A 13965-nucleotide genomic window follows, 5' to 3' on the forward strand; every position below is an offset into this window, starting at 1 on the left:
ACCTTGCAAATAATTAGATATCAAATTAGATGCAAGCCAGCATTAACACAAGAAGGAAAACAATAAGCCACCCCACATTTAACATCAATGTTTAATAGTGGCGTCTGTTCTGCTGTCAGCTCTGTTCATTCATTCAAGTCAAAATGTTTGTTTGGTCCAGGCATTGCTTATGTTCTGGGGACCTGAATGTGTTCAAATACCAGCGGTCACATTATGGGGACTTGGATTCTTTAAGGGGATAAACCCCAGGTCCTAGTAATGTAGATTTTTAAAGCTTAAGCTGTTTTTTTAAGATTGTTTTGAGATCAGATTTAGGGTAAATGGCATTAACATTGTCACCGTTATAGGGCAGTCAAAGTGGTGGAAAACACTGAAAATGGGTGTTGTGAGGTACATTCATATTAGAGCAGGAGCAAAAGCACTGCCTATATCAGGGATCAGGATAAAGGGTCCAAAGCAGGATAGCGAGGCAGAGATTGGGAGCACAAAACAGAAAAAAACCACCAAAAAAACAAGTATGATGAGCAGGAGCACAACAGAAAAACAGGAGACAAAGGTGGGAACAGGACAGAAAACAAACACAGACTTAACTAATGAGGGTGAGTCACTGAAAACAGCAGAAGGTAAAACAAGAACAAGACTTTAAATGTAAAACAGAAAGTAAAAAAAAGGCAAATAACTAACACTGAGACACGAAGACTAATATAAACACGGTGATAGAGACAAGAAACAGGCGAACTAGAAGCACAAAGAAACAGCACAGAACCAACAAAGGTAACAGGGAGCGAAAGAACACAAATACTCGAAAGTCTATTACAGTGAGGGAGCTGTGGCAGCGGGGAGGGAGCACAAAAGGTATGTGACCCTAGCTTACTTCATAGTGACTGATAAGACCCACTCATGAAGCAAACATGGCTGCCTGCAGCACTGCAGAACATTTGTGTCCCCCGTCAGCCAATGGGAATAACTACACAATCTCTGTTAAGTTATTATTTATGCCTTCCACAAAGAAATCCAACCATGTTTAATCATTTTTTGGCTTCACCATCTACCACTTTTCATTTTTACCCGAAGCGCCATGTGTAGTGTATGCTGGTTTTTTATTATTATCCTCTATTATTATCCTCATTGGTTTTATACTGCACTGAGGGGTGCAGTATAAAACCAATGTAGAACCACTGGTCACTAATCAACCATTCTACTACTTGTATTAATTATTTGTAATAATGCAGTCAGTAATTGTGGGGTCACCTCATTATATAGTCTCGTTACACGATGCTCACTAAAAAATCAAATAGGAAGCGGTGGATGATTCCTAACACAACCCTCGTTGCTGTAGCCTACGCTCTGTCTGTTGCTACGGTCTTCTGCTCTTCGGCTCTGGCAAACCATTTATTGTAAGTTAACATAAAACACAGGCAAACAGATTTGGCGTTTTGTGAACTGCAGAGAGATCTACCTGATGGCCTTAATCAGCACTGAGTGAGCTTGTTTGTCAAACCCTATAATAGACATTCATTTATATGTAAAAGACTCTTACTCTAGCTTTAGAAATGAAAAGTTCACTAAGAGTGTAAGGTTATTTTCACATTTACAATCCCTGCGTGTGCAAATGTGATTGCATGTGAAGCCTTTGACATGCACAAACAAACATGCTCTTTCATTCATTCCCAGACAATGAAATCAACTGGCTAGCAGGGATATCAACACTGAAAATTGTCGGGTTGGATTTTGCACAATGGCACCCTGATTGCTAACAAGTCTCCGTGTTTACTCATCTCATTTGCTCATCTCTATCTCTGCCCTCCCACCTTACCTCTTACTTTGTAATGGTATGTAGCGTTCAACCTCACACGTTTACATCTGTCATATTAAAGAACAAAGATTTGATGAATCGTGGATTTTGATTGGTAATAGAACTTGACCACAGTTTGGGTTTTTAAAAATATGACAGGTTTTTTTTAACCGTAAATTGTACAGTGTATTTCATTTCAAGACTAATGTATTTATTAACAACTGCCACCTCTGGCACCTCGTCCCAGCAGATGTAATTACAGACGTTTTCCTATTATAGATCACAATGTAAGAATCCCCTTAAACTCAAGTCTGATGAGGGCCTGCCACACTGATTTACAGCAAAGGTTGCAGACACAAAATTACAGGCTTGTATTTGAGTGGAAAGAGCGCATAAAGGTCATTGTCAAGGATCTTGTTCATTCCTTGTTTCTCCGCCTACTGTACATGTCCCACTCCATCTTCCAGCATCCGTCACGTAACACCTGTAAGGTATTGTTTTTAAAGCTTTTTACTTTTTCTACTTTCCCTACACCCTCACATGTGACAGGAATTAATGTCTCAGTCAAGGCTTAACCATACTACACATGTATAACACACTAGTACATCAAAAATCCTTTAAGGAATGTCATCAAATACTATAAAGGTATCTTATCTGGGTTTGTTTGAGTACATCTCTGACAGATGAAGTTATGTTTGTAAATGTTTACACACTCAAATCATTCTTTTCCCTCATAAACAGCAATAATTCTGAGTAAAATGCAACTGGAAGATATAAAATCTAAGCTTCATTTATTCAAATCATTTATCACTAAGGAGGACATGCTTGGTGTGAACTGACTGCATAAAAATCAAGTAGCTTCCATGGGACCAGGTTCCTTTAAACTGTTACATTGTAATTACATGTTACTAAATTGCATGCAACCTTTACATGTAATTAAATTCCTTAAGGTCAACATTTTGGCCATTTAGGCTTGAATCCATACTACCTGGTTACTTAAAATGGGCTATTTAAAATATCAACATGAGCAACACAAAAAGCAGAAGTCTCGAACTAGGGCTGTGCGATATGACCAAAATCTCATATCCCGATAGAAGACATTTATCGTCCTGACAATGATATAAATAAAAAAAAATGTAACATTTATGTAAATTCTGTGAATCTCGGGCAACTTGCGTGAAGTGTTTCCAGCTGGGCATCCTTTACCTGGAGTCCAGTGTTTTAACCGATGCATGACACTATACATTTTTAGACATAAGTTGTAACAGCCACCATTTTCTTTCAAAGTTTGAGTCTAAGGTTTATTTTTTTAGCACCTGACGGCTCTTTTTTGCTTCTCATCCGTAAACCCTCCGCATACTCTTTCACGTGATTCTTTATTTTGAAAAGTCTCAACAGGATCTTGAGCTTTATTGTGAAAGGTTTACATGGGAAAACAAACAAGCGGAGAGCGGAGCCACGCGATGGTTTTACCATCATTGTTGCAAACGACAACAAGTAAAAACAGGCGCTTGTCCGTCAGTAGTGTGGTTATATTAACTATAAGAGAAAGAGAGAACTTTAAGAAATTAATATAGCCGCTACAGTGACCATCAAAAATATTGCTGTAAACAGTTTATTTTACGACACCACGAAACAAACGATAGCGTAATAGGAAACGATAGACGTTTTTATATCGTCATCCGATATATATCGTTATATCGAACAGCCCTATCTCGAACCATGCAGGGCCTTTCACTGTTATATCATTTGTGATTTGCTAAAATCACAAACGAAATCACACAACAATAATTCACCCAAACACTAATGGGCTCAGAGATGTACAGGAGTCTTTTATCTGAGATAACAGAGTGCAATTAAACACTATTTGACTCCGGACAGAGAGGTGTTCTCGTCTTTTGAAGTGTGTGCTGCACGAAGGCCAGCGCGTGCTATTGTTGGCTGCACTGAGCAAACATCCTTTGGGAACATAAAACTGGAGCTGGCATAAAGTGATTGACAGTGAGCTCCTGCCAGTAAAACTCTGTTCTTTATATTAATTATTTGCCTGCTTTCGTGTGTGTGTGCTTTCCTCTTAGCTTTTTCCACCCTGTCTCTCTTGATCTATTCCCGCCTGATTTTAATGCATTTTTTTATGAATTTGACTTTCTCTAACTTAATCTCTCCCCCCGTGTTTCGAGTGTTGTGTCACACCTCCATCAAGTCTGACCTTTTCATAATGTTTGCCAGAGGCTGCTATGTTCCTAGCTCTATTACCCTTCACGTTTCCTCTTGCTCGCTTGGTCACGACAGCGACACGAGAGCCTTCACTCGAGATGACAAAGCCTGTTGTCTCCTCTGATTCTCGCTTCTGTTTCTTTCTCGTTTCATTTTCTTCTGCAATTTCTGCTGCCTTCCACCTGAAGCTGTGCTCTTTCATCCACACTAATCTGTTTTGATTTTTCCTCTGTTCCCGTATTTTCTCTCCCTCCTTTAAGAGCTTTCAAGAGCACACTGATAAGAAAAAGAAACACATAAAGTCCTGAAATGTTTTGTTTTTCATCTTACATTTAGGCTAGAAAGACATTCTGAGCTACAATACTCTGTGTTTGTCAAAATGTCTGTGGCTGAAGTATTGTAGTCTAATGTCCCGTTCAGTTCAGTCTAAATAACAAAAAAAATCCATATTTGATACCAAAAAAAGCAAGATAATTAAATTAGCAATTCACCATTTAAAAATTCTGCACTGCTGCAACTCCAGTTGCAGAGAAACAAGGAAATTTGAAAAAAAAAACAAAAAAAACACCTAGCTATTTTCAGATAACAATGCTTGTATGCAAAACTGTCCCAGGAATGCATTGTTAATAATAATTGGATGCTTTGTTCAGTTTAATTTATTCAGCCCTTATCCAAATACATATTTAGTTACATCTGGACCCTTTCCATCCACCACCTCACCATAACAACCCTCAATAGTACATTAGCACACAGCAAGCAATCACATTTATTTATGCTTCATTGTTGTTGTTGTTTGAATGGGAGGCCTCTAGTAAATTACTCTGGCAATCTTACACGTAATAAATGTTGTAAACTTCTGAAACTCTGGGACCACTAAAAATATTATTGGTACAGGTGTAAACGTGAGCCGGTACAAACTGATCAGAAGTTGGTTTTACTGACTTTGTAAGCCGGGGAGAGAAGACAAAGGGTTTTGGACACAGTGTAATGTCACAAGTTTTGATTTTTGGGAATGGCCACATTTAACAAGTGCATCACCAGCACAGTTCAAATTAATGAATCAGTTTGGTGTGTAGTTAAGTCCATGGACTGGGTACTAGCATGTAAATGATACATGAAACTGTGACAGACATCATGCTATTATCAGAGACGGCACAATACCACTTTTTTATGTCCGATACCGACATCATAAATTTGGATATCTGCCAATACCGATATAAATCAGATTTAGTGTATTTTATAATCAATAAAACTGTTTTTTTAAATATCTTGCTGCTTTCAGTGTAAAGTAACTCCAGACCACCGACAGGTCTCGCATGACACAGCCGCTCTATCACATGACACATACTTCTCCGACCTACTAAGGTCATGAGCTGGGTTATGCCATGTTGCAAGTTTTGTGAGTCGCTTTTGTGATACTTAATGGATCCGATTACATTTTTAATTTCTCTCCGAGTAATTTAGGTCAGTATCGGTACGTAATATCGGATCGGTCCATCCCTAGCTATTACTGATACTAACTAATCAACTGGTGACTTTCATGGAGACTATAAACTGTAACTATGATACCTGTAAAATAAATGTAATGTAAACACAGACTTTCTTTCTCTTTACTGTTTCATTCTACTTACTGTCTGTGTACCAGCGAGCTTATTATTGTCTCTTTTTGTTCAAGAAAAAAGAGGTGGCAGAGGTCACCATTCCTCTAACATATTTGATACTTGAAAATTGAATAAAGATTGGGTTACCTGTTCATTATTTATTTCATTTTATATTTAGAGCTGTTAATGTGTTACATTGTTTTTAATCTCTGTACCGTCTCACTGTAGGAAAAAAACATTGTGTTAAGTGTAAAGGTTGATAAAGGTTGAGCTTCTCTACAGTCTTTGAGAGTCTGATAAAATAAATTAAACAAAGCAGGTCTGTCTGTGTTAAAGGGTATTATTAGCTTTGCCAAGGAGGCTATGCTTTTGGGAGCATTTGCTTGCGTTTCATTCTGTCTGTAGACACAATAGCTCACAAAGTTATAGGTGAATTACGCTAAAACTTTGTAGGGTTGTAGCGTGGGCTCACGCAAACGATCCAGTAAAATTTGGTTTACATCTACCAAGGTCTTGAAGGTCAACTTAATGATTTACTGATCAAAAATTGATAACTTAGCCTTATAACTTAGAAACTATGAGAAAGTACTGTATGAAGATTCAAATATCATACAACATTTGACCTCTGACCTGTCTATCAAGGTCAAAAGATTGATCTGAAGGTCAAAATGATAGTGAAGTTATTCATGTCTAGCTATTTACAAATGAATACCTATTATCCTTTAAGTACTCCTACATAATGTTTGTGTAATCAAAGTAAACATGACACCCTTATCAGATTTTCCCTTAAGGTATGTTTAAAGAGAACAAAGAAAAAAATGCATGTACAAAAAAATAAATATTATACAATTAAAAGTTAATGCTGCCCAGAGATGGAGCCCTGAGTGCTCCTTGTTATTTCCTATTGTTGTCTTGATGCAGGACATTTTAAAATAATGCAAACACTACTCATTAAAGAAACAGCAAAGCAAAAAGTGTTTCACTTTTTTTAACTGTGGACATCACTCTGTTATAACTTTGCTTGAATCTGCGTTACTCAAAGTTACCAACCAATCATGCAGGAATCTCACCAGGAAATATATTTTCCTCCCCTTTAACCTCACATCCCTAATGTAGTTTATGTCGTTCCCACTCACTGATCCAAAATGAATCCACTTGTATCATTCCCTATATCCTCCTCTATATCACTGTCATTTCCACCTCCTGTTTATCTCTCGGTGGTTTATTATCCTTCTAATGGTCTCTCCATTATCTCTTACCGTAAATACAGCCCCAAACTGCTTTCATCCCCATCCAACAGCAGTTATTTCCCCAAGCAGTCAATCAAGGTATATATTTTTAGTTGTGACCTGTAGTCAGATTAAATCACTCCATCCAGTCGGCTATTACAAGCCGGTGGGCACAGGTTCAAATGTGAAAAACTGCAGCTGAGTGCATCACAGGGCAAATGTGAGGAAAAACATTTATGGATTAATAGCAAAAAAAAAAAATGTTTACAGTTTTGATGATATAGCTGTGGTGCTGTGATGCGGTAAAACATTTTTTTGGCACTGTGTTATCAAAATGCTGCAGTTATGTAGATTCAATCTACATCTGCAATCATTCTGGCTATCCTATAAGGCCAACTGAAGAATCTGTTCAGGTCCTATAAATCAGTGTTTTAATTTTAGCTTTTTATGAGAAGCCATCTTTTACAGTCATAGCATTCAAGGCGTAAAGACTGGTGGTGAATAAAGCGCACAATACACACAGGATATCTGTAATCTAACAGACAATGATTGAAACAGCATCTGCCACTCTATAAACTATGTTGCTATGAATATCAATTGATACAATCTGTTCATTTAAACTCAGTACGTCTTCGTTGTGTCTTGAGGGAGTACATCATTTTGCTTCTGCTTGAAGCAGAAAAGTTGCTGTGAATCACATGTAGGTGTCCTCTGAGAGTAGCATTGTCATATTTTCAGATAAATAATTGTTGGAGAAGATAGGGTTTTTGCACTTTGGGGTCCACTAAATGTAGAGCATGACAGGCAAGCAATATATGCTACTATGATGAAATGCTTACTTATATACAGGTTTAATCTCTAGGTAGCACATTAGGTATGATGTGGGTGTTAATTATCTTTTTCTTAACTGATCTGCATTTCTGCTATCACTGGCACAAGCTACACTCACTGACCACTTTATTGGGTACACCTTTTCAGCTGCTCATTAGCCCAAGTTTCACCCAATCAGATCCAGACAGTCAGTGTATTTAGGCCTTGATATCGAGAAGATCGCTTCAGCTTCAAACCGTGCATCACAATATGGAAGAAAGGTGATGTACTTTGAATGTGGCATTGTTGTTGGTGCTAGATGGGCTGGTCTGAGTATTTCAGAGTTTTTAATATACTGGGATGCAACCATCTTTAGGATTTACAGAGAATGGTCCACAAAACACAAAAATCAAGTGAGCAGCATTTTTCTGGGAGAAGAATGACTTGTTAATGCCAGAGGTCAGAAAAGAATGGCTAGACTGCCTTAAGCTGAGAGGAAGACAACAGTAACTCAAATAAGCACTTGTTACAACCAAGATATGCAAAAGAGCATCTCTGAATGCAAATGTTAAACCTTGAAGCAGATGGACTATAGCAGCTAAGACCAAATTTAGGTGGTGATCCTGTCAGCTACGAACTGAAAACTGAAGCTGCAATTTGCATGGACAAGTTGGACAATAGAAGACTGGAAAAAAATGTCCTGGTCTGATGAGTCTCAATTTCAGCTGCAACATTTGGATTGTAGGGACAGAATCTGGCAAAAACAATATAATGGTATTCAAACTACTGTTTTTGGTGGTATTATAGTGATATAATAGTTTCTTGGCACACTTTGGGTCCATCATCACATCACAGACTACCTGAGTATTGATGACCATTTATGTGTGTTTTGATGGCCGCTTCCAGCAGGATAACATACCACATCAGAAAGCTCAGATAATCTTAAACTGGTTTCTTGTACATAACAATGAATTCTTTGTAATCAAACTGGCTTCATAATCACCAGCTCTTAAACCAATAAGCACCTCTGGGATGTGGTAGTACAAGAGATTCACATGATGGATCTGCAGTAACTGTGTGATCCTATCATTTTAACACAAACTAAAATCTCAGAGGAAAGTTTCCAGTACCTTGTTACTATCAAGGTGTGCCTAATAAAGTGGCCAGTTTGGTAAAATATTTAAAATTACATCTTTAAGAAGACACAGAACATGTAAGAACTGATATAATAAATGATTTGATGAATTCCATTGCTGACACTAGCTACTGTAGACATATGATGGTACAAAGATGAGACGAATAAACTGTCATTATGGTGTTTGTGAAGAAAAGCCTGTTTGAAAAGCTCACAGAGAGATGAAAAGAAAAGATGAAAAAACACTCCATAGTTACAGCTTAATTAAACACTAATATAAAAATAGACAAGTTCAACACAGTGAAGTTTCCCAATTATACTATAACTACATTAATCCTGTGACATAGACCTCAGACTAAGCAAATATCATGTCAGCGTACATAATAATAACACTTTGATATGTTCAAACATCATCATACCACAAGCTCACATTAACAATAATTGTTTTATTTGTTTTAGTTCCAGCTCCATCCAAATGGAGAACCGATTCGTTGTTTATAGGTGATGGATTAAGCTGATTACATACAGCAACTATTATCTTGTTGCTATATTTACAAAGGCATAAAGAAACTATGAAGCTATTTTATATATTTGATGATGCATTCTTTAAACACCTATGTAGCGTACAGCATTATTTCTTTTATTCAAATCACATTTCATTAGGGATACACTCTCATTCACACATTAATATAAAGTAGATCATTAGTTGTTTCACACACAGAGAAATGCATAAACTGTAAAGGCACTCAGCCACTGAGACAAAAGCAGGACAAAAGGCAGTATTAACTGAACCTTCAAACAGAACTTCCAGCCAGGAGGAGAGCAGCCTGGGTCTATTCAAAACTAGGTCTGCTGTAACAAAACCTCATCAAAGCAATTCCTTCTAACCATGTCAGCTGCAGAATCCACAGCAGATACCTTCCTGCACACCAGCCCCAAGTCAACAATGGTCCTTAAATCTGAAACCCCAAAATTCCTTCAGATGAGGTGCTCCTCTATAACAATGTAGTAACAATGTAGAAATGTCAGTGCTCCCACAGATTTATTGCAAGGGTGGATCGGCTTCACACAAGCCCAGTAAAGTAAAACTGATGTAAACGGTCTTAAGAAAGCAGAGTTTTCAAGGCCTTATTCTTAAGGAGAATATGTCAGCAGGATTTCAGACTGTGGTAATTACTGCTCTCATAGTAACAGAAAAATTTCCTGATCCTTTCCCACAAGCACGAAATTTCAGCTATTTGAGGTCATTGCATTTTGCAAGGCAAAGCAAGAAAATAAAGTTTAAAAAAATGTTTTTTATTAAAATGCTACATTTTTTCATAATGATGACAAAAGGTTGGTTTTTCAGTTAGATGCACAGCCTGTGCTACTCTAGTCTTAAATACGCCTTTTAAGGCAGGAATAAACTTTTCTCCAGGGCATCAGCAACGACTGCTATGGCATAAAATATTTACAGTGTGTCACCAGATTTGCATTAGGTGTTACATAATACATTTCAAAGGGATTCGCAGTACTGAAGGGGTTTCAAACTAACTTCCTGAAACACAACTTCCTTATGTAAATGAGGCTATGAAAAGATATGAGATGCACAGAGGCAGCGGAGGCAGGATTTTGGTATGTATGTCTCTGTGCACGAGGGAATTGGCGAAATCAAGAGAGTATGAATGTCAGAGAAAATGTAATGTAAGAACAAGCGACGGGGAAGCGAGAAGGTGTGTCAGGATGTGCGTGTGTGTGCGTGCGTGTGGTGGAGTTGGAAAGAAAGACAGAGCGAGGGAGAAAAATGAAGTCCTCGGAGATTGTATCAGAAATAGTCTGACTATACCGGAGCTCCTCTTGCACAGGGAGAAGAAACGATGCCTGCTATACAGACGCACAGACAATGCTGACTCTATTTACAGAGATCTGACACAGACCGCAATAATTAGACAGCTCCTTTCCTCAAACCTGCAGGAGGTTCCTCATCGCTGCAGCCTTTAACCGCCCTGAGTGCAGGCTGAGAAGAGGATGGTAAATATCTAGGGATGAGTGGCTGGTTTTGAAGAGGCGTTTCAAGCCATATAAATTGAGCTTATGAGATTCTCGGCTTGGAAAAGAGCGCAAGTCAGCAAAAAAGGCTGCTGCTAGCTATGAAGTACTTCGGGAGCTTGTAGATACACAGCCTAATTGTAAAATGATTTCAGATGATTAGCTCAGACTACTTTTGTATGTATGTATGTATGTAATATCCAATATAGAGAAAACAATTCACTGCTCTCCACTAACTTGGCAAGTACCTTGGCTAACTACAGCAGCTTGCCAATGCAATAGCTTTCTAACAGCTAACAAGACATGGGGTGCTAAAATATGGGGGGAGGTAATATTTTTAGCCAATATTTGATTATAACTCCAGCTTTGAGCTACATATTGTGAGGTTGACTGTTTCCCCTAGAGTGGGTGTGGTTTGCAGAGTATGGCACAGTGTGCAGTCGCTGTGGCATGCATATATAGACATATGAACATTCTTGCAGCAGCGCTGTGGCTATTCTCTGAATCCAAGTGTTACTGGAGCCCGGGTGTCTATAGGAAATGTACTCTGCTACTGTACTGCACACATTATAATAATATTTCCAGCACAGTAATCCCTGGAAATGTATGCCCAAGAAAAGACTGAGAGCAAAAGGTTAACATTGAGGGTGTATTTTTTCTGGTGCAAGAAGGGCAGTTTGTTTGTGTGGGAGGAGTCTATACGGGATACATCCAGCCAAGGCTCTGTGCTTGACCTCGTGCTTGCCCACAATGCAACACAAGTCAAGATGAGGGGGAAGGTTTGTTTGTTTGTGTTACTATAGAAAAGGAGTACACAGAGCTGGATAAGTATCCTCTCCAGAATCACTGAGTAGATAAAGTGAAATGAATCTAAGCAAATTCAAAACATGCTTCTTTATTTAGATGCCCCTTAGCCTTTGCATAGCAGCAGCACCTATTCTTTCTGCTGTCTACATAGAGACAACAAATGTACACACGCGCTTTACAACAGACTAACATAATACACTAAGATAAAGAAAAAAAAAATGAAAATCGAACGACTCGAAAGACTCTCGTGCTGTAATATCATTTAACATGAAACCCTAACGATTACACACCAAAGTACTCTTAGTGATTGTTAAAGTTTCTTCAGAAATACGCTTTCACCATTTTTTAAACCACTTATATTAAGTTCCCACGTGGATCAATTTGAGTCAGAGGTGCATTTCTTTGAATGTTATTGTGCATTACAGCACCTTTTTGCAATGTTCGTGTTTAGTCCTGGCTCTTCAACCTCTCATTCTGAATTATTGACTTTTTAGTTATATTATTATTGATTATTTTTCAGCTACCCTATGGCTTTTATCATTTGAGTTTGGTGTTCTTGTTGACATAGTGTCGCTGTATATATATTCACTGGTCTTCTCAGTTTTAGTTTTACTTTTAGCAGTCTAGCTTAGTTGGTTATTATTGTCTATTTTTGATTCTTGGTGTTTCAGTTTGTTCCCCCCGTGTTTCCCCGTGGTTAAGTCTCCATCCTTGTCTTGCATGCATGGTATTTAGTTTTACTTCAACTGTCTCACTGTCTTTGACTAGTTTTAGCTGTGTCTTGTTACCCTGGAGTTTCCCCTCTCTTGTGTCTATTTAAAGCTTCGGTTTGTCTTAGTTCTCTGTTGCATCATTCTGTAATCATCTTGTCATCTCAGGTCTGCATTTTTGTTTTACCTGGACTTAAGCTGTTGTCTTGGATTACACACTTTGTCTAAAAATAGGTTTGTAGCAGCCCCTTATCCACACACTTTGGCAAAATTTCATTTATTTTATTTTAGCAATACAGTTTCCTTTTTCTCCTTATTATTTTCTTATTCAGAGACCTTTGTAGTATATTTGTCAATGAGATTTCTACCATCCATTAGTCTGGGTTATTTTAATTCCTCATTGAACCACTGCCCCAGTGGGCAGTACTATTAAATATTTTTAATAGTACAGGTTAGCCTACAGAAGTCTAAAATCTAGGCTGTAATTTATCAGTTGCTTTATTTATTTCCTTTCCAATTATTGATCCGATTAATGGAATTAGCTCAGGTGGACTGAGCTACTGTGCACCTTGGGGTATAACATCTGTGTCTGCTGATGTCTCAACACGTATTTTTAAAAAACACCCTGGCTTTCAAGTTGTAATTACTCTCACTGCAACCAGTCCATCTTTCAAATACCACACTATTTCGAAACAGCATAAACAAGCAAAAAATATCCCTACACCTTGAAGCTCCAGCATTGATTCCTATATGTTTTAGTATGTCTGTGGCTGGTTTGGAATTTATGCGCATCTTTCGACTCAGCAAAGAAAGCCAAGCAACCAAAAAACTATTGAATAAAAAAATCATGCAATCTCCAGGCCTCAGCCAGCGGGTTTGAACTCTGAATTAATTTTGGTAAAAAAAAAAAAGAAAGAAAGAAAAAGAAAGAAAGAAAAAAAGAAAAGAAAAGAAAAATGACTTTTTAGGCTTCAAAAAATCCTGGTGTTTTGAAAATATGAGGACAAACTGACTAAAGAAAAACAGAAACAAGGTGTTTGGGGGTTTTTTTTCCCAAGGACATTTAAACAAGGATTGGTTGTAATATGTTGGTTATGAAACATACCAATCTTAAAGAAAAAAATCACTGCCTGGAACAAGAAAATTGGTATTAACTTCATTTGGTAAGTTAGAAGACAGTGGCATATGACCAGAGAAAGGAGTGAATAGATGAGGAAGGGATGAAAAGGTAATATAGAGGAAGCAATATAAGAAAATGTGGAGGTGGAAGAAGTAGGGTAATTGGTTTATAAGGCAGGACGAGGAGCACTGGGTAAAGCAGAGTGTTATTACAGTTAGATGATGCATCACGAACCACTGACTGGCCCTTCATCTCTGTCCCTCATCTTATCACTGTCCTGTCATTTTTCTTTATTACTTCTTTGTCTTATTTTACTAATAGAAAAATGTAATACATTCTGTAAGTCCTTCGATACATCACAGTGATATAGTCAGTCATAAAGTTTAACATAATTGGCCATACCTTGCCTACAAATAAGAGCCTCTCATCCGTCTTACACCAATAACAAAGCCACTAGCAGCAGCAATTCATAAATAAAGGACTCCTCATAGCTTCTATCATGAGTCCAAACTG

General features: G+C 37.9%; 1 protein-coding gene across 3 annotated transcripts in view; it reads right to left on the reverse strand.

The window, feature by feature from the left end:
- The window catches only part of cpne5b (copine Vb), a 125014-nt gene that overhangs the window by 95606 nt on the left and 15443 nt on the right, over nt 1–13965 (reverse strand). The gene's annotated exons all lie outside the window — the stretch shown is intronic.

This window comes from Pelmatolapia mariae, linkage group LG5 (genome assembly GCF_036321145.2).
Source record: "Pelmatolapia mariae isolate MD_Pm_ZW linkage group LG5, Pm_UMD_F_2, whole genome shotgun sequence".
Taxonomy (NCBI): Eukaryota; Metazoa; Chordata; class Actinopteri; order Cichliformes; family Cichlidae; genus Pelmatolapia; species Pelmatolapia mariae.